Source organism: Macaca fascicularis, chromosome 1, assembly GCF_037993035.2.
Source record: "Macaca fascicularis isolate 582-1 chromosome 1, T2T-MFA8v1.1".
Lineage (NCBI taxonomy): Eukaryota > Metazoa > Chordata > Mammalia > Primates > Cercopithecidae > Macaca > Macaca fascicularis.
In genome coordinates this window covers 212,962,399-212,986,395 of record NC_088375.1, presented here as the reverse complement: position 1 = coordinate 212,986,395, position 23,997 = coordinate 212,962,399, and the positions used below count along the sequence as shown (strand labels likewise).

Below are 23,997 nucleotides of genomic sequence, written 5' to 3'. Positions count from 1 at the left end.
GGGACTCTTACCTAAACAGTAAAACTAAGGTCCAGAAAGGGAGGGACCTGTCTCACCTCCCTAGGGGTTGGGAACAGAGGCAAGGACCAGGTCCATGCCCTCACCCCTGACCTCAGTTCTTCACTGATTTCGGAGTATGAAATTTGCTCCCACAGAGGCCATCATGTTCGGGTGCTGGGATGGTGCCCTTGGGTCCCCTGGGCTCAGAACAGAGGAGGGGCTCAGTAAACATTTGGTATTGGGACTGGGCAGAATGTGGCAGAGATTTGTGGGGCTGGGCAAGAGTACAGATGGAGGTTCATGTACCATATGTCCAAATATTTGCAGGCTATAAATCAAGCTAAAAAAATGCAAAATAAAATATGTTCTATTCTTCTATCTTGATAAATACACTTTCCTAACAAGGCGGAAAGCTGGCTTTGGGTGTGGCATTCTCATACTCCTCAGACTTTGCCCTGGGGCTAGTGGCACAGGGAGAGGGGACCCCTAGTGCCTGGCCTGTGCCCCTGCCCCCTACCTTTTCCTACCTCTGCCTCTGTCCTGTCCTTCAAGGGTCTTGTGCACACTCATGAACATCTCAGCCTGCACATGCAAGCTCAGCCCCTTGGTCGCCCCTCAGGCTTAGGGCTGGGCACACCAGTGGTGCACTCTGTCCTCAGGCTGGCTCTGGGGAAGAGACCCACACAGATCCTGGCAGTGGGCCAAGGGCCATCTGTGCAGGGAACCCCAGAGGCCTGGGCACCCAGAGTGTGCTCTAGTGGAGGTGGCTTAAGCTCCAGGTGGGCATGTCCCCTTGTCCCATGGTCTTCCCTCTTTGTGATGAGAGGTTAGCTGGAGAAGGGCTAGACTGGGGGAGTCCCCAGGGTAGGGGCCACTCTCACCTGGGTTTAAGGGTGGTACTGAAGTGCTGACCTATTTTGAACCAACATATTCACTTCCTGGAGACTCAGTGTGGTATGGTGGAAAATAATAATAACAACAATAATAATTTAGATGGCAACAGGCAATTATGTTAGGATGGCTGTATAATTTTCTTCCAAACCAGGATGTTTTCAAGAGTGACGGGGGGCTCTAACTGGAAGATTTGCTAGGCTACCAGGCATAGACCAAGACTGTGCCAGGCCACCTAGGATGCCTCATGCCACTCAAGTGTTGAGCCCTGGTATGTCAGGCACCGTTCTAAGTGCTTTACACGCTTTGACTCATTCAATCCTTGCAACAAATCTAGGAAGTAGGTACTGTTGTCACCCTCATTTTACAGATGAAGACACCAGGGTGACTTTCTTAAGGAAAACGGTGGACCTGGGACTCCAGAGCCACATCCCCAGCTCCCATACCACCCTGAGCCTGGGACTCAGGTGTTTGGGCTTAAACCCCTGTCCCAAAGCACATGACACTTGACTTTGGGAAGCTGCAGGACCTTTAGTTTCTGTATCCATCAGGTGGGAACAATGTTACCTGACTCGCCTTCTCCTGGGGTGCTGGGAGATGCATATGAGTGGGTGTGAGTGAGCCCCGTGAGCAGGACCAAGCTGAACCCAGGAGGTAAAGAACTGGAGCCACCAACCAGAGTCTCTCCCCAAGCTGTGATAATGGAGAGGAGGAGCCCTTTGCTCTGAGTCAGTGGAAAATCTGTTTTTTTGTTTTGTTTTGTTTTGTTTTTTTGGAGATGGAGTCTAGCTCTGTCGCCCAGGCAGGAGTGCAGTGGCGTGATCTTGGCTCACTGCAAACTCCGCCTCCCAGGTTCAACAGATTCTCTTGCCTCAGCCTCCTGAGTAGCTGGGACTACAGGTGCGTGCCACCACGCCCCGCTAATTTTTGTATTGTTTTTAGTAGAGACGGGGTTTCACCATGTTGGCCAGGATAGTCTCGATCTTTTGACCTCGTGATCTGCCCGCCTCGGCCTCCCAAAGTGCTGGGATTACAGGCGTGAGCCACCGTGCCCGGCCGGAAATTCTTAATGAGAAATTCTCTTGGAGGAAATCCTCTTCTAACTTTCAAGAACAGCCCAACTGTGAAAGTGTCAATGCAAATTAATTAAAAAGTCAAATTGTGAATAGCTCTTTAATATCAGTAGTCAGAGTGCGTCTGGTGCTTTCTATATACCAGCCACCGTTCCAAGTGCTTTGCCTGTTTGCATTAACTCATGGAATCTTGGCCATAGCTCTAGGAAGTAGATACTGTTATTAGTTCCATTTATAGGAGGGGAAGCCCAGGTGTGCCTCTAAAACTGCTGTAAGACATATTAACAACCCTATCACATAGGTAAATGTTATTCCCATTTTACATATGGAGAAGCTGAGGCACAGAGCGTTCAAGTGCATTGCCTAAAGTCACCCAGTTAGCAGCATGGCCAGGGTTTGGAAGCAGGTGGTCTGGGCACTGAGCCAGCACAAAGCTGTTCAATGGACAAAAGTCTTCCACATGTCAGGATTAATGTCTGTGTTCAGAAGGGGAAGCTCATGGGGTTTCTGTAGACTCTTCCTGGGGGTTCCTATTAAACCCTCAAAATCCAAGGCAGAGACCTCCACACTGTGTCCCTCCTTGTGCCCAGCACCATGAACGCCTCACACATAGTGGAATCAGAACGTATCTTTCTCGAAGGGACCAATTCCTTAACTTCCTGAGCAGCCGGTTTCTGGAGTTAGTTCTCCCTCCTTAATAACTATGAAAATTCACCAAGGAAGGGAAACCTAGCCAAGTTTTTAATCAGAAAGAATCACATTCAACCTGTCTAAGTTATTGCCAGTTCTCAGGCAGTGGGCCCAAAGCAACGTGGTTGGATGTTTCTCCAGCTCAGTCCTGGAAGCAACTGGTAACAGAGTGTCTGGTCAGCTGGTGACCGGGATTTCTAGTCCAATTTCCCAGATTTGTGAGGTGAAGAAACTGGGGGCACTAGGCTCGGGGTCTAGAAAATTCTTTTTTTTTTTTTTTGAGATGGAGTCTTGCTCTTGTCACCAGGCTGGAGTGCAGTGGTGCGATCTCAGCTTACTGCAACCTCTGCCTTGCAGGGCTCAAGCGATTCTCTTGCCTCAGCCTCCCGAATAGCTGGGATTACAGGTGCCTGCCACTACAGCCAGCTAATTGGGGTCTAGAAAAGTCTTAATGCCTATCCCTGCATTTTTCAAGGAGATAAAAGGTAGTTTTTTCCCCTGCCACTATGGCCTACGTTGTGCTGGGCTTGGCTGGGCAGATCTGCACAGGTGTGTCCTCCAAGGCTGTTCACCCTGACCAGGGAGGGAATGGGAAACCTGGTCAGTCCCAGCCAACTAGCCATGTACGTGCAGCCCTGGGCAAGTCCTTGCCCCTCTCTGGGACTGGCATTCGCTCCTTAAAGACTCCTGTGGGAATCTAGAGAAGCAGTGAAGTGCACCAGCAAGTTCTGGGGAAGACCTGCATTTGTTCCTGGCCCTGACAGATCTCTTTGCCTCTCTGAGCCTCAGTTTCCTCATCTGTTCAAGGGGATCATAGTGATGTCATGAGGAATCAATAGATAAGGTGGGTAAAGGCTTCTGAGCACAGGGCCCAGCTTCAGTGAACGTTGAATAAGGCTTCAGGGATTGTTAGCGCTTCATCTTGTTCTATGGTTGAAACCAGAAGTTGGGCACCTGTGGTCTCTGGAGGTGTTTTGCTTGGCCTGCCTAGCGTGTTTTCAAGTACATGAATTTATTGATACTATTTCCAGATTGGGAAATTTCACATAAGAAGCTAGATCTCCAGCTTCTCTTGAGAAATGGGAGATTTGGCAACGTGGGACCCAGTTTCTCGGGTGAAGAGCGATCTTTGACTTTAGATGGGGACTGTACTTTTAACAGCTCACTCATGCCCCCGTAACCCCTGTCAGGTCCCTATGGGAAGGAAGGAAGTCAATATTTACTGAGCATCCTACTGTTTGTCACAGAACGCCTCAAAAGCTGTTTCTACATATTGCACTTAATCTTTACCATAAGCTATTAGTACCCTTATTTTGCCAATGAGGAAATAGAGGCTCAGAGAGTCCAGTTAAGTTGCCTAAGATCATCACACAGTTAGCAGGTGGTACACCCAGGACTGCCAATCAGGACATGGGTTTCTTTTTCCTTTTAGGGCTTTCTTTCCACCCTTCACCTAGCCCTGGGTCTGTAGAGTAACCTTGGTTATGACCCATTGATGATCAAAAGATGGATTTAAGCGTGTGGTTCTCATTCTTTACCTTCAGACCGCTGGGAGGCTGTGGGTTTAGAGTAGAGGTCTAGAAATCAGTGTGAACACCCAGAATTCTTGGACTAAAAGCCTTCCTCCTATATAGAAGATAATCACAGTTTTAAATGTTTTACTGTGAAAATGTTCAAATATACACAATAAAGAATAATAGTATTAATAAACACCCATATCTGAATTACCCAGATTCAACAATTATCAATATTTCATCCCATTTGCCTCATCTACTTTTTTTTTTTTTTTTTTTGAGATGGAGTCTCGCTGTTTCACCCAAGCTGGAGTGCAATAGCGTGCTCTCAGCTCACTGCAACCTCCGCCTCCTGGATTCAAGCGATTCTCCTGCCTCAGCCTCCCAAGTAGCTGGGATTACAGGCGAGTGCCACCACGCCCGACTGATTTTTGTAATTTTAGTAGAGACGGGATTTCACCGTGTTGACCAGGCTGGTCTCAAACTCCTAATCTCAGGTGATCCACCTGCCTTGGCCTCCCAAAGTTCTGGGATTACAGGCGTGAGCCACTGTGCCTGGCCTGCTTCATCTACTTTTAAAAATCTTTACTAAGTTATTTCAAAACACATGCCAGATACCTTTTTGTTTCGCCCACACAAACTCCAGTGTGCAGCTCTAAAACCAGCGGCATGCCAGAGCCACTGGTTTCAGCGGCTAAGACCTGGCTAGCACATCTCTTCCTAACTCCATGTTCAGGGACATCATGTTGTTAGCTTGAAATCGGCCATGGTGGGAGTATTTACACCATGAGAATTGGCATACACCACAAACCAGGGCTCCCCTCCACCTCCCCACCACAGAGAGCTGGTTGTTAAACATTTGCCAGTACACTACAGTCTCGGAACACAAGGACAGTTTCTTGCATGACGACCATGTTATTATCTTACCTAATGAAATTAATGCCAACATCAGAATCAAATGTCCCCAATAGTTTTTAAAAAGTCTGTTTACTGATGGCTTCTCCAATCAGGGCTTAAACAAGGTCCACCTGTGATATTTGTTATGTCTCCTGATTTTTATTAATCTAGAGCCATGCCCCTTTTTCCCCCAGTTGTGGCTTTTTAAAATGCCCTTGGCTGCCGTGCGTGGTGGCTCACACCTGTAATCTTAGCACTTTGGGAGGGCGAGGAAGGCAGATCACCTGGGGTCGGGAATTTGAGACCAGCCTGACAAACATGGAGAAACCCCGTCTCTACTAAAAATACAAAATTAGCCAGGTGTGGTGGTGCATGCCTGTAATCCCAGTTACTCAGGAGGCTGAGGCAGGAGAATCACTTGAACCCGGGAGGCGGAGGTTGCGGTGAGCTGAGATTGTGCCACTGCACTTCAGCCTGGGGAACAAGAGCGAAACTCCATCCCCCCAAAATAAATAAATAAATAAATAAATAATAAAAATAAAAATAAAATGTCCTTGGCTGGTGCAGACATGAAGTTGATTTGTGGAGGGTGCCCCACTCGGCAGTGCCTGTTTGTGCTGTCAGTTAATCTGTTCCTCTGTTCCTGGACTTTCTGTATATGCTCTAAAGTCTGAATGGGTTATGTTGGCTTTTTGTTATTTTGCCATTAACACATACTAAAAGTGCCCTCATTATGGAATCTTTTGCCATGGAGGAGGGGTTGCCAGACTCGGGAAAGCTGGCCCTTCTGGTCGAGCCTCACCAGTCAGGGCAGGTCTTTTTGCATTCGGTCCTGGGAATGCTGAACCTACATCTGCCTTCGGGAGTTCATTCCACATGCTGCCACTTGGATGATCAGTATTCCTACCTCATGTCTAACTGCAGTCTTTCCTGCTTTAGGTGAAGCCCATTTTCTCCACCTGGAACCCTGAGATTTCTTTTTTCTTTTTCTTTTTTTTTTGAGATGGAGTCTTGCTCTTTTGCCTGGGTTGGAGTGCAGTGGCGCGATCTCGGCTCACTGCAACCTCCACCCCCAGGTTCAGGTGATTCTCCTGCCTCAGCCTCCCGAGTAGCTGGGATTACAGGCACCTGCCACCACGCCCAGCTAATTTTTGTATTTTTAGTAGAGATGGGGTTTCACCATATTGGCCAGGCCGGTCTTGAACTCCTGATCTCAGGTGATCCGCCCGCCTTGGCCTCCCAAAGTGCTGGGATCACAGGTGTGAGCCACCGCGCCTGGCCCTGGGATATTTTAACCTCCTCTCTCTTCAGTTTCTTGTAATGCTGAGAAGAAAAATTCCCCAATGTCCTGTGATTCCAGGATTCTAAGGGCTGTACTTGCAGCAGTCCTCATTTCACCCTGGAGTGGTTATGACCTTGTTATGCCCCAGCCCCTCCCTGCCTAGGAGAAGGCAGGTATCCCTTTTCCACCCACCTGAAGGATGGGGCTCTCACTGATCAGGGTGACGGCATTCACCTTTACCTGCCGTCCTGGGATCCCCCTGCACAGCCTGGCCTACAGGTCTGGGGTCTTGTCCACTGGCCCAGCCTCAGGTCATGATTCTGATTCCCTCACAGGGCTCCTGTCCTTGCTTGGTCTTTCTGACTGGATTGAGTCACGGAAGCTGACTCCTGTCTGTCTTTATCTTCTTGTCACCTCACTGAGTCAGCTGGGAGCTTGCTCTTTACTTCTAGAAACAGAGGACTGTGGTGAAAACACTTGTTGCAGCTGAGCATTCTTCTTGAATCTGTTTTTTTTTTTTTTTTGAGATGGAGTCTCGCTCTGTCACCCAGGCTGGAGTGCAATGGCGCAATCTCGACTCACTGCAAACTCCACCTCCTGGGTTCACGTCATTCTGCTGCCTCAGCCTCCCGAGTAACTGGGACTATAGGCACCCGTCACCACGCCTGGCTAATTTTTTGCAGTTTTAAATAGAGACAGGGTTTCACTGTGTTAGCCAGGATGGTCTCGATCTCCTGACCTCGTGATCTGCCCGCCTCGGCCTCCCAAAGTGCTGAGATTACGGATGTGAGCCATCGTGCCTGGCCGAATCTTTTTTTTTTTTTTTTTTTGAGACAGGGTCTTGTTCCATCGTCCAGGCTGGAGTGCACTGGCATAATCACAGCTCACATTGCAATCTCGACCTCCTGGTCAAGAAAGATCCTCCCACCTCAGCCTCCTGAGTAGCCGGAATGCTAGGCATGCACCACCATGTCCAGCTAATTTTTGTGTGTGTGTGTGTCTTTTTTTTTTTTTTTTTAAGAGACAGGGTCTCACTGTGTTGCCCAGGCTGGTCTCAAACTCCTAGGTTCTAGCAATTTGCCCACCTCAGCCTCTTAAAGTGTTGGGATTGCGGGTGTGAGTCACCGCACGTGGCCCCTGCTTGAATTTTCAAAATGGCTTGACCTGGAAGGGATACCACTCCTCTGGGAAGCAGAGTGGCACACAGGGGACGTGGAGGCTTTGGTAGTGCTGGACCTTCAACAGAAGGTTAATCCGAGTGTGTGTTGAAGCTGATGTTAGGAGAACATCCCGGGACCCAACCTGGGAAACACACTATTCAGGAGTGGTAAGGCCCTTGTTAGACCCATCCCTTCCACATGGCAGACCTCTAATGCAGCCCATTGCCTCGGGGAAGCTTGGGGTGGGCAGTGTTAACTTGACTTCTTCTCAAAGGTAATTGACATCACCTACAAGGGAAGAAATCAGAGGAACTTGGAGGAATGAAAAGCTAGTCTGGCAGTGACCATTAACAGGGAGGCAGACAATCTGGACACCTGCAATTCTGAAGTCTCAGAAAAAGGCCTGACTGATAAAGAAAAATTCAAGGTAAATTAGAAGCAGTATTTGGTCAAGGTCGTGGTAACAGAAATGTAACTGACAGCTAAGGATTACTGCATGAGGTGCCAAATTGCACTTGAATGTTTCCTTCCTTCCTTCCTTCCTTCCTTCCCTCCTTCTTTTTTTTTTTTAGAGACAGGGTCTTGCTGTCCAGTCACTGACTGGAGTGCAGTAATACAGTCATGGCTTGCTGTAGCCTTCCTGGGCTCAAGCAATCCTCAGCCTTCTGAGTACCTGGGACACCGTACCCCTGGGCACGGTGGCATGTGCCTGTAATCCCAGCACTTTGGGGGGTCAAGAGGTCTCTCCAGGCCTTTGCGTGTGCTGTTTCTCCTGCTGGGAATGCCCCTCCACTTGCTTTTTTTTTTTTTTTTTGAGACAGGGTCTTGTTCTGTCGCCCAGGCTGGAGTGCAGTGGCATCATCTTGGCTCACTGCAACCTCTGCCTTCCAGGTTCAAGCGATTCTCCTCCCTCAGCCTCCTGACTAGTTTGGGACTACAGGGCCATGCCACCATGCCCGGCTAATGTTTGTAGTTTTAGTAGAGATGGAGTTTCACCATGTTGGCCAGGCTGGTCTCGAACTCCTGAGCTCAAGTGATCCCCCCGCCTCGGCCTCCCAAAGTGTGGGGATTATAGGTGTGAGCCACTGTGCCTGGTCTCAACTTGCTCTTTAGTGGACTAATTTGCTGCAGGTCTCAACTTCCATAACAGGTCTGAGAAGGCTTCTGTGGGCTTCTGATTACATATTCTGTCTTAGTCCTGAGCTTTGAAACACTGTCAACCTAATACAAATGGTTATTCAATAGTTATTGGTGTAATCATCTGTTGAATGCGTCTTTTCCCGCAGCTTGGGGCCTCCAGGAGGGCAGGGGCTGTGGCTGTTTTGCCCACTGCTGTGCCCCTGGTGCTGTGGCGTGCCTGGGATGTGGTGAGAGCTCAGTGCGTGAGTGCTGAATGAATAATTGAAGGGGAATTCTCTAAGCTACAGTTTCTTTATCCAAAAATGGGCCTAAGAGTATCTTTCTTTTAAATGGAAATAGACATAACATTAATTCCTTTCCTATCCTCAACCTTTGCAAAGAAACTTAGAAGAAATAAATGGTCTTGTGAATTAGTAGCCTGAAAAACCTGCAACTCAAGGGATCGAACATGAAGTTGGAATGGTAATTCTGGAATGATTGAGATGTCCCTGGCTGCAACAGGGGGATGGGCTGAATGATGCTGTCTGGTCCTGGGGTGCGGGAGTGCTTTCTCCTAGGGGTGAGAGAGCTGGTTTGCTTCTGTGTGCAGGGCCAGGGCTGGGCTGAGAAATTCGTGGAGAATTGGGGTGGGGGTAAGGGTCGGGTGGGGGCCCCATTCCACCCTAGGTGTGACTTATCAGTGTCTCTTGGCCTGGTGGAAGGTAGGATGGCCCAGGACGCACCGCCTCCCCTACGCTGGACAGGGAATTTCCTGAAAGAGGTGACATAGCGTTTAGGCCTGAGGGATTGGTAAGGTAAACTTGGCTGGTGGTGAGGGGAAAACTGTTCTAGTGTTCTAGGCTAAGGGAAGAGCATGTCCAAAGGCCCGGAGGTGAAATGGCAGAGTGGGACTGAGGAAGGAAACGTTCAGAGCGGTGGGTGGGCAGGTGAGGAGTGGCTGGGCCCCATGCAAAGCTGGAAGAGGCCAGCTTGGGCCAGGGAATGAGAGAGAAGTCTTGGAGGAGGCTGACGCCTGTGGGGCTCCGTGTTTCTGTGTGTGTGCATACGTGTGTGTGTGTGTCCATGTGTGTTGAAGAGGTGGATAGGGCACAGGGGGCAGTATCTTCAGCATCCTACCAGCAACTATGTACACAGAAGCCCAGCCGGCATCCCTGCAGAGACAGACGCCCCGGCACTGCCTTGTCAGAAACCCGCCGGGGCAGGAGCAGCTGCTTCTAAATCAAGGCCAAAGGCAGCCAAGGGGCCGGGTTGGGTTTGGTGGTTCTGCTGCATAGGCTGATGTGGGGGCAGGGGCTGAAGGGGGCTCTCGGGCAGGGATTCTGGGCCAGAATGAGCCTGGCTGGTTTGGGGAAGTTTATTTTGGAAGCTGGGATGATGCAAAATTAAGTGGGGAGGAAAAAATAGATGAGGCGACCGAGAGGGTCTGTCTGTGGCTGGCGGGGCTGTAAGTGGCCAGCGAGAAGTGCGTTGTTGGGTAAACAGATGGGGGTGGCAGCTTTCTGCACACTCGCTATAAATATCCCGCAGTTTGCCGCCCCTGCCGGGGTTTCCTGGCACCGTGGGTGTGGAGATCAAGGTACAGACACAGGGCACTTCCGGAGTGGCAGAGAGTGGCCAGGGCCCTGCTCAGATCCCAGCCTCCTGGGGATGGAGTGGGCACCGGGAACTGAGGCTGAGGCCCGAGTAGGGGCAGGAGATGCTTTTTTGCTATTAACTGGCTGTGGTTCTCAGGCAAGCCCTGTGACCTCCGTGGGCCTCAATTTCTTCACCTGTAAGATGGGCATGATAAAATGAGGCAAGCATGTGTCGCTGCTGGGACAGGTACCCTGGAGACCCTCAGGAAATGATCAAGTGTGTAGGCACTGTGTGACCTGGGCGAGTTCTCTTGTTGCCTTGAGTCTCAATTTCTTCATTTCTTCTTCCAAAATACGGGGAGAAGAACCACTGTCTGGCAGCTGAAATGGAACTGTGGGTCTGGCACTGGACTTGCAATGTGTGTGGTATTTCAGGACAAACTGGGGGCCCGGCTGGAGCCCTCCCCAGCCCTCTGCAGCCCCTATGGGATCTGTCTCATCTCTGCAATATGGTGGTGATGATAGCAGCCAGGCCCACTGAGAGCCTTTTGGTGACCCAAGGGCTTTGTAAACTGTTATCTGAGTTCTTCGCTATCTCAGCTTATTTTCCCACCTCCTTACCTCTTACAGATAAAGAATTCGAGGTGCAGAGAGATGGGACTGCTGGAAGGAACGGAGCCAGATCCACAAGAGCCTTCATTTGGACGATAAATATTCACTGAAGACCTGCCACATGTCAGGCCCCAGGCCAGGTGCTGGGGATTTAGCAGAAAACCAGCCAGACCCGTTTCCTGCGTCCATGGAGTACACAGGCTGGTGGGGGAGATGGGCTATAAATCCATGAACCAAATTATACAGAGATGCACGCTGAGCGCCTAGCGTGGCCTGCGACCTCTCAGGCTCCCATATCTGTGACAGATGTGCTTGGGCTCCTCGTAGGACCGAGGGACTTTGTTATCCACAGCACTGGCCTTAAAGTTGGCTGCTACCTGATGAGATGAATTAAGAACATACCAGCACTTTGGGAGGCTGAGGCGGGCGGATCATGAGATCAGGAGATCAAGATCATCCTGGCCAACATGGTGAAACGCTGTCTCTACTAAAAATACAAAGATTGGCCGGGCATGGTGGCAGGCACCTGTAATCCCAGCTACTTGGGAGGCTGAGGCAGGGGAATTGCTTGAACCCAGGAGGCAGAGGTTGCAGTGAGCTGAGATCATGCCACTGCACTCTAGCCTGGGTGACAGAGAGAGACTCTGTCTCAAAAAAAAAAAAAAAAAAAAAGGACATATATTAATACATTCAGTTCATCAAAACAGTCCCTGAATACACCTCTGTCCAGAACTTGTGCGAGCCTCTGGGGACCCAGGGCTGGTCAGGCTGGCTGGGCAGAAGGGGATGAAAACATTGCCTTATACACATTTGTAGAGTATGTCGCAATGGGAGAAATCTTCCCACAGCGTCTCATGAGTCCAGTGAATTAGGCAGGGCAGGTATCATTGTCCCCGTTTTATAGATCAGGAAATTGAGGTCCAGTGAGGTGAAGTGTCTTGGCCAGGACACTCGGTCAGGACGTGACATGAACACAGGACTGCCTGACTTCAAATCCAGTGCTCCTTCCCCTGCAGATGAGAATGGGCCCCTGTAGCAGTGGGAGAGGTCCCAAGGCCCCCAGCTGCCCCCGAGGACCCTGTCAAGCTCAGCAGTGAGACTTTGGCCAGCGGAAGGGCAGACATTTTATCCTGTCTCTTGCATTCCATTCAGAAGGTCCCTGTCTGCAGCTGGAGGGTGGAAGGGACTCTGGACAGGATCACGAGAGACCCTGCTCTGCCCTTCACCAACAGTGCCATGGGAATCCGGCACATGCTCTCTGAGCCTGCGTTCTCCGTAATTGAAAGGGTTGGACTTGATTATCTCTAGGGAGCATTTTAGTCCCTGAGGGCCTGCCCTTGGAGCCCTGGGGGCATAGCTGGGAGCAAGGATCCATCTGAGAGTGGTTCAGGACAAGACTTATCTCCAGCCCCAACTGGGAGACTTGCTGTCTGGCTGATGGTGAAGTCTCTACCCATAGCGAGCCGAGCCAGGGAGCTGGGGAGGGAGGATACCTTTGCAGGCCACTGGGATCCCTGCACTGAGGCCATGGGGCCAGGGTCTTTCTGCTGTCTCCCCTCCCTGTCCAATCCCCACCCCCCTGACTGGGGGACAGTGCTCCAGGCAGCTGTAATGGGACACGGTTTGTGTGGCAGCGAGGTATCCAGGTTCTCCTCCTTCCGGATCTAAGGCAGGAATGCACTTCCCACCCCCTTGAAGTTAGAGGTGGCTGTGTGACTGGCTTTGGCCAGCAAAATGTGACAGCAAGCAGCAACTAGCAGGATGGGGGTGACTTGGGACCCAGGTGGGGACGACACAGAGCAGATGGGGCTTTGGGGCCTCTCCCACTGCTCTCCCATCCACAGGCATGCAGTGTGAGCAGGAGGGAATGCTTCACGTGTGGGGCCACCGGCTTTGGAGTTGCTTGTGGCTGCAGTGTAACCCAGCGTCTCCTGACTGACGTTGTAGATTCTGCAGGAGGGGCAAATGCGGGCAGCAAGGGCCTGCAGCCCTGAAATTAACAAATGAGTACTAATGAGCCCTTCCTTCCTCCCTCCCTCCCTTTCTCCTTTCCTTCCTTCTTTTTCAAAATATATTTATCCATCTATCTATTTGTCCATCCAAGGATTCAAACCCAGGTCTGCTTGACTAGGAAGGCTGGCCGTCTCCATGGTGCCAGGAAAACTCTTTGGAGAAGATGCCCTTCTCTCTGCCTGCGTGAATCTTCTCTGTCCACAAAGGCCTACTCCATCATCCCTCCTCCAGGAAGCTTTCCCTGACTGTCCCCAGGCCCAGCCAGGGTGTCTGGGGGTGCTGGAGAGACCCACAGAGCTTTGATCACCGCGGCTGGCCCATAAGTGTGGCGACTGAGTCCCAGTCTGGAGGCGCAGCTGGACTTTCCCAGAGAGAACTGAGGCATTGTGGGAATTTCCCAGCAGTGACCCCAGGACCCTGATTGCCCAGAATGACTCCAAGTTGACATATCTGGGGACCGTCACCAAGACTCCTGTGTCCATATTGAACTCAGTAAACATGATGACCCTGGAGATGTGCCCTCAGCATTATAACCGCACTCTTGGCCCCTCCAGAATTCAGAACCACTTTGGGAGTCCACCCTGAAGCCCAGTTTTTTTGAAAAGAAGGAGGAGAAGCTCTTAATGTGGTGAAATTGGGATTAAGTGAAATTGTCATCTGCTGGTTGGTGAGGAGGGTCACTCAGGCCTCTGCTATATCCTCTGGGCTCTCCCCAGTAGCCCTCCCTGGGGGACCGAGAAACAGAGGCTTTGCTCAGCCTCCAGAGGCAGGGTAGCCTAGTGGTAAATGCACGGGCTTTGCAGCAGACAGTGAGACTGAGTCCCTTCCACCTCTGTGTGGTCCCTGAGCAGGAACTTCATATCCCTGAGCTGATCCTCAGTTTTCACATCTGTAAAATGGGGGGTTTCCTCAGGTTGGTGGCTTGAGGTGAGAATGTGATGAGGCAGTGAAAGTGTGTGAAGCACCCGGCACATGGTAAGTGTGCACTCAGTTGTAGTTACTATCAGTGGTTGTAGCCCTGCACCGGCAGGACCTTACACAGTGACATACAGAGATCTGGTGGCAGGAGTCTGGGTGGTGGTGGTGATTATATTTCTCAACTGTGTAAATCCAGCTCCCCTTGTGGGAGGAGCTTAGCCCCTGAGTTAAATGTTGGGACCAGGATCAAGTGCACAGTTAAACACACATTTCTTGGCCGGGCACGATGGCTAACGCTTGTAATCCCAGCACTTTGGGTGGGCAAGGCAGGCGGATCACAAGGTCAGGAGTTCGAGACCAGCCTGGCCAATATGGTGAAACCCCGTCTCTACTAAAAATACAACAATTAGCCAGGTATGGTGGCCTGCGCCTGTAGTCACAGCTACTTGGGAGGGTGAGGCAGGAGAATAGCTTGAACGCAGAAGGGGGAGGTTGCAGTGAGCCGAGATTGTGCCACTGCACTCCAGCCTGGGCAACAGAGTGCAACTCTGTCTCAAAAACAAACAAACAAACAACAACAACAACAACAAACCAAAAAAAAAAAAAAAAAAAACAGGCCGAGTGTGGTAGCTCCAGCCTGTAATCCCAGCTCTTTGGGAGGCCGAGGCAGGCAGATCTCGAGGTCAGAAGATCAAGACCATCCTGGCTAACATGGGGAAACCCTGTCTCTACTAAAAAAATACAAAAAAATTAGCCGGGGGTGGTGGCGGGTGCCTGTAGTCCCAGCTACTCGGGAGGCTGAGGCGGGAGAATGGCCTGAACCTGGGAGGTGGATCTTGGAGTGAGCCGAGATCGCGCCACTGCACTCCAGCTTGGGTGACAGAGCGAGACTCCATCTCAAACAAACAAACAAAACAATAAACAAACAAACAAAAAAACCCATACATTTCTTAGAGGAAGGGAATTATTCTTCTGTAAAACTACTGTGTGCCAGGCATGGAGGTAGGCAGAGTGGGTGCATAATGTCCTGGGAGCCTCCATGGGTTCTAAGAGGGATCATTAGCCCATTCTACAGATGGTGCAACTGAGGCTCAGAGAAGCTGAGGGACTGACTGGTCGAGGTCACAGAATGAATTAAGGATGAAGTGCAGATTCTGGCCCAGGTCCCTGCCTGCCCCAACTCCCGTGCTCTTTCCTGCATGGACAGTACTCCGGCCTCTGTGCTGGTCACTTCCCCAGCACCAGCGGAGGTCTGGTGTGACAGTCTGAGCAGCTTTGACAAAGCATCTCCTTGCTCCCATAGTAGGGGAGCCCTGGGGCATGGCTTTGACGGCTAGGCTGGCCAGAGTGCAGGCTCAAAGCTGCTCTGGGATGACTTGATTGAGCTCCCTGGGGGTCCAAGCATCCAAGGAAGGAGGCAGGATCTGGCTAGTGGGCAGCACCTGGAGAGTTGGCAGGTTTCATCCCAGCATCTCCACCTTCCTCCCCAGGGCCCTTTTCTCCTCTCTCCTCCCCTCACCAGGGACACTGCCACCTTCATTCTGAAGCCCACGTCCCCGCTTCTTGTTAGGGAAGGGAATCAGCCTGAGGATCCCTGGACTTGAGTGAGGTCACAGTCCCCATTGTAGAGATCAATGAATCAAGGCCCAGGGATAGGAAGGGAAACTTGGCCAAGTGGCAGAGCCAGAACCAAGAGCTCCGGACTCCCTGCCTGGGACTCCTTTCTCTAGACAACTACGAGGATGGGCTTTTGTCCCTAGGAGACACCAGTTGGTCCCATGGAAAATGGGTACAGATGATCTGAAATCAGAACTATCTAGGAGGCTTCGGGCTACACCGTCAGCACAGCCACACCACCCAGAGCCCCGCTTCCTACCCACCCCGTGTTCGGGATGAAATGTGTTCTTTCTTGCAGGAGTAAAGGGGCAACAATGCTTAATCCAGTTCCTCAGTTCTCATGGCGAAATTTCAGGCATGGTGGTACCTGGGTGGGGGAGAGGTTTTGGAGCTAGGGGATATTCCTGGCTTCTCCCTGTCTCCCCTCCACGGTGACCTCTGGGAAGGCTGACCTTGCGCCAGGGCGGCCCTCCTCGGAAGACTGTTTCTGTGTCTTCCTGTTGCGGTTTTGACTCTGGAGAAATGCTCCAGCCTTGAACTCACCGAGGGCTGGCCCCATGTGAAGCTCGAAGTTTGTTCAGCCGTTTTGGGCTCCCGGTGGCCGGGAGCTCAGCCTTAAGCAAAGTCCAAACTGACCGCAGCTTTCCCGGGCGACTCGAGCGGACGAGCCTATTTATATGTGGTGGGTTTTATATCACCACTTCCCTCCACGCTCAGTTTGTGAAGGTTTTTCTCCAGGGGGAGGAGGCACGACCTTCTTTCCACCATCACCCTCACTTTTCCTGGCCCCTCAGGCCCGAGGGTGCCCCAACCAGACAAAGGGAGGCAGGGTCATGCAATGGTGAGGATGTGGTGCAGAAAGACCTGGTTCTAAGTCCTTCAGGTGTTAGCTCCAACAGCACCTCCTCCACGAGGCCTTCCCTGCCCTTTTTATTGTCCTCACGGATCTTACCACTGTGGGAATGATCTCGCCATGCATTTATTTGCCTTACTGTCTGTCTGCCCGGCTGGGATGCCAGCTCCATGGGGTCGAGGGCCATGTCTGTGCACAGGTGTATACTCAGCACCCAGATCGGTGCCAGGCATACTGTAGGTGCTCAATATAAGAATGCAGAACAAATGCACAAACAGGGTGTGCTCCCTCCAACAGGCGTTCTCCAACTTCAAGGTGCGTGAGAATGTGCTGGGGAACTTGTTAACTGCGTGCCGAGCATCTGGATCCCTGGGCTGAGGTGGGCAGGCATCTGCAGCTGGGCAGGAAGCCATCTGTTGGGAGACACTGCCCCAGGGACCCTGGGCCTCAGAGCCCAGAGCGTGTCAGGACTGGGGCTAAGCTGTGGGCACACCTCCCTAAACACTCTGTCTGAGGTCTGGGAGGGAGCGCTGGCAGCGGGATTCGAAGGGGCCTTAGCTGGGGGCATTGAAGGATTTGCTCCCACTCCCAGGGGAAGCCAGGCTCTCCCTCCACTGGCGTTTGTATCACAGATCTCACCTTCTTCAAGTTCTTTGTTTAATGTCTGTTGTTGCTATTCGACTCTAAGCGCGCGGGGACCCAGTCAGTGTCTAATTGCCCTAGGTTGAGGCAGGCAGGGCCCAGGCTTTGACCCTGGACCTGGCTGTGGTTACTTCTGGCCACACCCCATCCCACAGGGTAAGGGGCCAAGAGTAGGTGCCAACCTAGAGCCCAGACCACCCCCACTTGTAGAGCACACTATGGATGCTGGAATGACCTGCTCCAAAGGCCTGAGCCTGCTCCAGGGCCTGTGTGGCTCCCTTCCCGTGACCCATTCTCCTGAGGGTGGACTCCACTATGCTGCTAGGCCTGGAGGCGGCCATGGAGCCTATGTCTTGGGGACGTGGACAGAGCTTGGGTGTGTGGGCTGGAGTGGCCACATACTGGGCCCGGGTGGGAAGAGAAAGAGGACAGGGTGTAGCTGGGGCCTTCTTGGTACTCTTACTGTGGGTGTGCAAAACTGAGTCTCATTTCTAGTTATATCCCTAGTGCCTCACTTGGGGCCTGGTGCCTGGCTCACTGGCTCCTGGCTTCTCCCCAGGCTTCTCTGCTTCAAGCCTGCACCCCCCTTAGAAAGCAAGCAAGAGAAGGGCCGGGAAGAATGCAAATATGTTATTTTCTGGCTGGCTTGTGTCTTAGTCCATTTGAGCTGCTCTAACAAAATAGCTGAGACTAGGTAATTTATAAAGAACAGAAATGTATTGCTCACAGTTCTGGAGGCTGGGAAGTCCAAGATCATGGTGTTGACATCTGGTGAGGGTCTTCCTGCTGTGTCCTCATGTGGCAGAAGAGCAGTAGAGAGGGAACCCACACTCCTGCAAGCTCTTTTTTTTTTTTTTTTGAGACGGAGTCTCTCTCTGTCACCCAGGCTGGAGTGCAATGGCGTGATCTCAGCTCACTGCAACCTCCGCCTCCCGGGCTCACGCCATTCTCCTGCCTCAGCCTCCTGAGCAGCTGGGACTACAGGCGCCTGCCACCACGCCTGGCTAATTTTTTTGTATTTTTAGTAGAGACGGGGTTTCACCGTGTTCGCCAGGATGGTCTCCATCTCCTGACCTCGTGATCCGCCCACCTCAGCCTCCCAAAGTGCTGGGATTACAGGCGTGAGCCACCGCGCCCAGCCTGCAAGCTCTTTTATAACAGCATCACTCTATTCATGAGGGTGGAGCCCTCATGACCTAAACAGCTCCCAAAAGGCCCCATCTGCCAGTGCTGTTGCACTGGGGGTAAGTTTTCAACACATGAATTTTGGGAGAGGACAGAAACCTTCAATCCATACCCCTATGCATGTTCCTCATTTACTGAGGGCCTGCTGCTGTATCCAGACCTTTCTTAAGTTTCCACGTTTAATCCTCATGGCATCCAGTGATAGGTAGTGTGTCCCTTGCCCTGTTTTGTTCAGAGGGGTCAGGTGACTCATGCAAGGCCACACAGCCAGAAGAACCCCCTTGCTCCTCTGACTCCAAAGTCAGTGCTAACAGGTTGGGGGAACTCATTTCTTAGCAAAGAGCATGTGGATGGGTGCACCTGCTGATGGGAGTGGTGAAGGGGTGATGCAAGAAGAGGGCATGGCTGTGAAGTTTGTCCTGAAGACGGCAAGGACAGGTCTCAGGTCAGACAGGAGGATGAGGGTCACCAGGCGGTCAGCAGTGCTGAGGCACAACTTGAGAGCCCTTCAGGTCCCTATAAGCACCATCAGACCTCTCAGAGCCTCCCCAGGTAAACACTAGTCAAGTTAAAAAGGGGTCTGACTACGCCGTGCAGTGTCAGTTTCAATACTCTGGCTCCTTTCCAACCAGGTGACTGCCCCCAAACTCAGGACTCACCACTGGATGGGGCAGAGATCACACAGCCCAGCAGCCCTGGGGAAAGGGGTGAGGCCTCAGTGTCCCCTCAGCAGAGGGGTGAGTCCCTCAGTGTCCCCTCAGGAATGGGTTGGAGCCCTTGGTATCCCCTCAGAAAGGGGACGAAGCCCTCAGTATCCCCTCAGAAAGAGGTGAACCTCCATGTCCCCTTAAGGAATGGAGGCCCTCCTGACAGCACCCTCAGTCAGTCAGGGTTGAATCCCGAGCCGGCACTGTGCTAATTTCATTGTCAGAACAGCCCCCGGGGTGGCTACAGCTGTCATCCTCGCGCTGCTGCATCGCTGCATCACTGTATTGCGAGTAACTTCCAGTAACTGCAGTTCAGAGAGGTGGAGCCACTGCCTGAGGTCAGGAAGCTGCAGGTAGCAGAGGAGCGGGTTGGCACAGGCCTCTCTGGCTGCCAAGGCAGGAGCGGTCCCCGTGTGCCACCTGGGTGTCACTGGACCTTGGACAGTGTGGCCAGAGGATCCGGAAGGGGCGAGTTCAGCTCCCGGCTGCCCTTGCTCCCAGACTGACCAGAGGTGAGTATGTGGCATCTGAGGCTGTGGGGAGCTGGGGTGGGCCAGGAACAGTGGGGGCAGGGGCTGGGGAGGGCTGGGAAACTCAGCCTGGCAGTGCCAACCCTAGCAGGAAGCACCTTTGCTTGTTCGGTCAGCCTGTGGGCAGAGGGCAGCTGTGTGGGGGGGCTGCTGCCACCAGCCAGAGATGGTTTCTAAGGGCAGAGGGTAAACAGTCACCTTGGCTACTTGGGCGTGCCATGGGCGGTGGTGGGTCAGCTCTGGAATATTCCGGGAAGTGAAGGAAGGAAATGGGAGGCCTCGGGTTCTGAGAGCAAGGTGGAGGCCATGAGCTGGAGGGCCCAAGAGGGTGTCTTTTGTCCTATAAGGCTGGCTACACAGAAGCCAGGCCCAGCGGGAGGGCTGGGATTCTCTCCTCCCCAGGGAGCAGGGTCCTGGCGACAGGACACCAGGGAGGCTTGTGCTCTGGTTGAGCCTGCTGCATCCTGTGTGATGGGACAGAAAGACAGCGTCTGGTTTCTCATTCATGACGATTCCTTTCTGATCCCATATCACCTGCTGTCTACTTTCCGTTTCATTTACTCAGCCCACAAATAGTGATCATTTCAGGCTCTGAGCTAGGCCTGGGCTACGGCAGTGAAGACAACACAGGCTCTGTCTTCGGGGCACTTGCAGTCTGGAATTGCGAGGTGAAACCACCTTCAGCAAAGCAAAGCAAAACACACTGCAGCGGGGAGAGGATCAGGTAATTGGGGGACTTTCAGGCGTGCTGGCTCCAGGGCAAAACAACATTTTTGCCCTTAGCTGCTCTCTCTGCCTCCTGCTTCTGCTTTCTCTGTCTGGGGCTTCATTCTCATCTGGGCGTTCTCCACGGGGCGGGGAAGGTGGCTGCCCTCACCAGTCTCCCTGCAGCGCCTCCGCCCTCTATCAACATCCGTATGTCCGGGCTTAATCCAGACCCATTTTTGACACCACTGGATGTGGGTGAAATCGTTATCCTGAGACAGAGGCAAAAAGCAATGTGTCCATGAGTGGGTAGATGGACATTCAGGGACCAGTTTAACCAATACTTAATGTAATTATCGTTGTGACTGGTGCTACAAAGAAGTATGGGGTGAAATCAATAAATGAGGGTCGGGCTGGGCGCGGTGGCTCACGCCTGTCATCCTAGCACTTTGGGAGGCTAAGGTAGGCAGATCACTGGAGGTCAGGAGTTCAAAACCAGCCTGGCCAACATGGTAAAGCCCTGTCTCTGTGAACAGAAAAAAAAAAAAAAAACATTAACCAGGCGTTGTGGCAGGCACCTGTAATCTCAGCTACTCGAGAGGCTGATGCAGGAGAATCACTTGAACTCGGGAGGCGGAGGTTGCAGTGAGCTGAGATTGCACCACTGCACTCCAGGCTGGGCTACCCAGTGAGACTCTGTCTCAAAAACAAAAACAAACAAACCAAATACGTAAATAAAATAAATATGGGTCTGAGAAATCAAGAAAGGCTTCGTGGAGGAAGTGGCCTTGAATGGAGATTTGAATCTAAGCAGTCTGTTTCACGCTGCTGATAAAGATATACCTGAGACAGGGTAATTTATAAAGAAAGAGAGGTTTAATGTATTCACAGTTCCACGTGAGTGGAGGGGAGTGAGACTGAAGAGGCCTCACAATCACGGTGAAAAGCAAAAAGCATGTCTTGGGTGGTGGCAGATGAGAGAGAGAGAGAGAGAGAGAGCCAAGCGAAAGGGGAAACCCCTTATAAAACCATTAGATCTCGTGAGACTTACGACCACGAGAGCGGTATGGGGGAAACCGCCCCCATGATTCAATGATCTCCCACCAGATGCCTCCCACAACACATGGGAATTATGGGAGCTACAATTCAAGATGAGATTTGGGTGGGGACACAGTCACACCATATCAGTGAGTTAACTGGCCTAGGATGGGGAAGATTGTTCTAAGCAGAGGGAACAGAACTACCACGTAGTTAGGCACAAGAGAGGAACAACTAGGGTCAGACCATTTGGGCTTCTCCAGGGAGGTGACAGTAACAATTTTGGAGTTTCCTTGAGAGCAATAGGAAGTCACAGGAGAATTTTAACGGGGGGTGGCGTCATGGAGATCTTCCTGGCTGTATTATGGAGCAGGTGCTGAAAGACCAGTTGGTTGGCCATGGTACTAGCCCAGGCAGGAGAGGGCTTGAAGGAGGGAAATGGCACTAGAGACAGAGAGAGGTGGATGAATTTGGGATACATTTTGGAGGTAAATTAATAGGACTTGGTGCTTGATTGGATGGGGGAAGGGGTAGGAAGAGAAAAACACTTAAAGGACAGCTTCTAGATTTCTGGCTTGCTCCATAGGACCCCAATCCTATGGAGTGGGGATTGTTGCCCTGCATTTTTTTTTTGAGATGGAGTTTTGCTCTTGTCACCCAGGCTGGAGTACAAAGGTGTAATCCTGGCTCACTGCAACCCCCGCCTCCCAGGTTCAAGCAATTCTCCTGAATCAGCCTTCCGAGTAGCTGGGATTACAGGTACCTGCCACCACACCCAGCTAATTTTTGTAGTTTTAGTAGAGACAGGGTTTCACCATGTTGGTCAGGCTGGTCTTGAACTCTGACCTTAGGTGATCCACCTGCCTCAACCTCCCAAAGCGTTGGGATTACAGGTGTGAGCCACCGCACCCAGCCTGTTGCCCCTCCTTTAACAGCATTGGAAGCTGAGGCTCAGAGACAGGGGATGACTTCCCAAGGTCACACAGCATGTGAGTGGTTGAGTCTGGATTCAAATCCAGGCCTGTCTGTCTTTAAAATATATGTTCTTCTTCTCCATGGTTCTCTTTCCCTGCCTTTATTTTCTCCATTAAGGCTGTAAGAAATGAGTGGCAGGTTGTCTGGGTGTGGTGGCTCACACCTGTAATCCCAGCACTTTGGGAGGCTGAGGCGGGTGGATCATGAGGTCAGGAGATCGAGACCATCCTGGTTAACATGGTGAAACCCCGTCTTCACTAAAAAAAAAAAAAAAAAAAAAAAAAAAATTAGCCGGGCGTGGTGGTGGGTGCCTGTAGTCCCAGCTACTCGGGAGGCTGAGGCAGGAGAATGGCGTGAACCCGGAGGTGGAGCTTGCAGTGAGCCGAGATGGTGCCACCACACTCCAGCCTGGGCAGCAGAGTGAGACTCTGTCTTTAAAAAAAAAAAAAAAAAAGATATGAGTGGCAGGTTTAGAGAGGCTTGGATACTCCCAAGGCAAACGAGGGTTTCCTGAGGGTTCTAGAAAGTCCACAGCCAGGAGCCCAGGTCAGAGGGAAGCCTAGGGGAGGATGACTCAGGAAGGACACCAGCCTCCTCTGCGTCTGACAGTCAGGATATACAAAGCTGGGTATATCGCCAGTATATGTGCCTGGGGAATTTCAGTGTCTCAGGACAAGCAGGGACTGTGGTCAGGCCTGCAGGTAGAATCCTAGGCAGGATCTTCACTATATTATTCGGGTCCCGAGCCCAGTGGTGCACCTTCTGTTTTTGTACCTCCGTGGCATCCTTGGTTCCTAAGCCTGGTGCTCTGAACCTGGTGACTTCTGATCTCTGGCTCTCTCCACGATTCATTGTCCTTGCTTGTAAAGTGATGTGTGCAATTCCTACTTTGCAGGTTGATTGCAAGGCTGAGATGAATCCTTGGTACTGAGTAGGGACCTGCAAGCTTCAGTCTGGGATTAGAATTCTCTCATGCTGGCCTTGGAGTTTGAGCGCTACCGAGACAGTCAAGCAGGTTTCCCCGCTGGAGATTCTGGGATGGCAATTTTCAGAGGTGGGAATATTGCTAAGGCAGCTCTCCGAGCACCTGCAGGGGGTGGTTGGCACCAGCACCAGCCCAGGCACCTTCCATCTCTATTCTTGTTCTCCGTGGCTCAGCAAGACTTGTTCTCCAGGAAGCCTTCCCTGCCCAACACAATCTACAGTGTCCTTCCCTTCCTCTAGGCCTTCAATCCCCAGTGGACCTGCACCTGCCATGGCTGTCTTCCCGCTGATCCAGCCTTCCTGAATGACCCCTCGACTTCTGGAAAGCCAGACTGGGTTACCTGACCAGCTGAATGACCTGGAGTCACTTAATCTCATTGTCTGTCTGTTAACTCAGGAATCAATTTCCCAGAGCTTGTTGTAAGGATTCAATGAGATAATGCTTGGGAAGTGCCCAAAGGCATCGTGGTAGAACACAGCAATAAATCGTGCTTCCCGTGGGGTTGTTATTGTGGGTTTGGGACTGTTTCCTTTCCAGATCAAGCACCTCACAGAGGCTGGGCATGGAGGCTCATGTCTGTAATCCTAGCATTTTGGGAGGCCGAGGCAGGAGGATCACTTGAGGCCAGGAGTTCAAGACCACTCCAAGCAACATAGCAAGACTCCTTATTTACAAAAAAATTAGCCAGGCATGGTGGTGCGTGCCTGTTGTAGTCCCAGCTACTTGGGAGGCTGAGGCAGAAGGATCAGGAGGATCCCTTGAGCCAGGAGTTGGAGGCTGCGGTGAGCCATGACTGTGCCACTGCACTCTAGCCTGGGTGACAGAGCAAGACCCTGTCTCTAAAAAAAAGAACCTCACCGAAGGTAGGGATTATACCCCAATGAGTCTGGCAGGATACCTGACACATACATAGTAGGTGCTCAGTTAAGGCCTGTTGAGTAAACGTGCTGCTTTTCCTGGTGTCCCCAGCAGAGCCTTGCACATAACTGAGAGGCA

The 23,997-nt window shown here is 51.7% G+C and overlaps 1 long non-coding RNA gene across 1 annotated transcript; it reads left to right on the top strand.

Moving 5' to 3' along the window:
* The first annotated feature begins 10,844 nt into the window (after nt 1-10,844).
* LOC123570182 (uncharacterized) lies at nt 10,845-23,502 on the top strand. The gene is made up of 4 exons (XR_006694189.3): nt 10,845-10,973; nt 12,938-19,280; nt 19,864-20,022; nt 22,912-23,502. It is a non-coding gene; the product is annotated as an uncharacterized lncRNA (long non-coding RNA).
* The last annotated feature ends 495 nt before the right edge of the window (nt 23,503-23,997 follow it).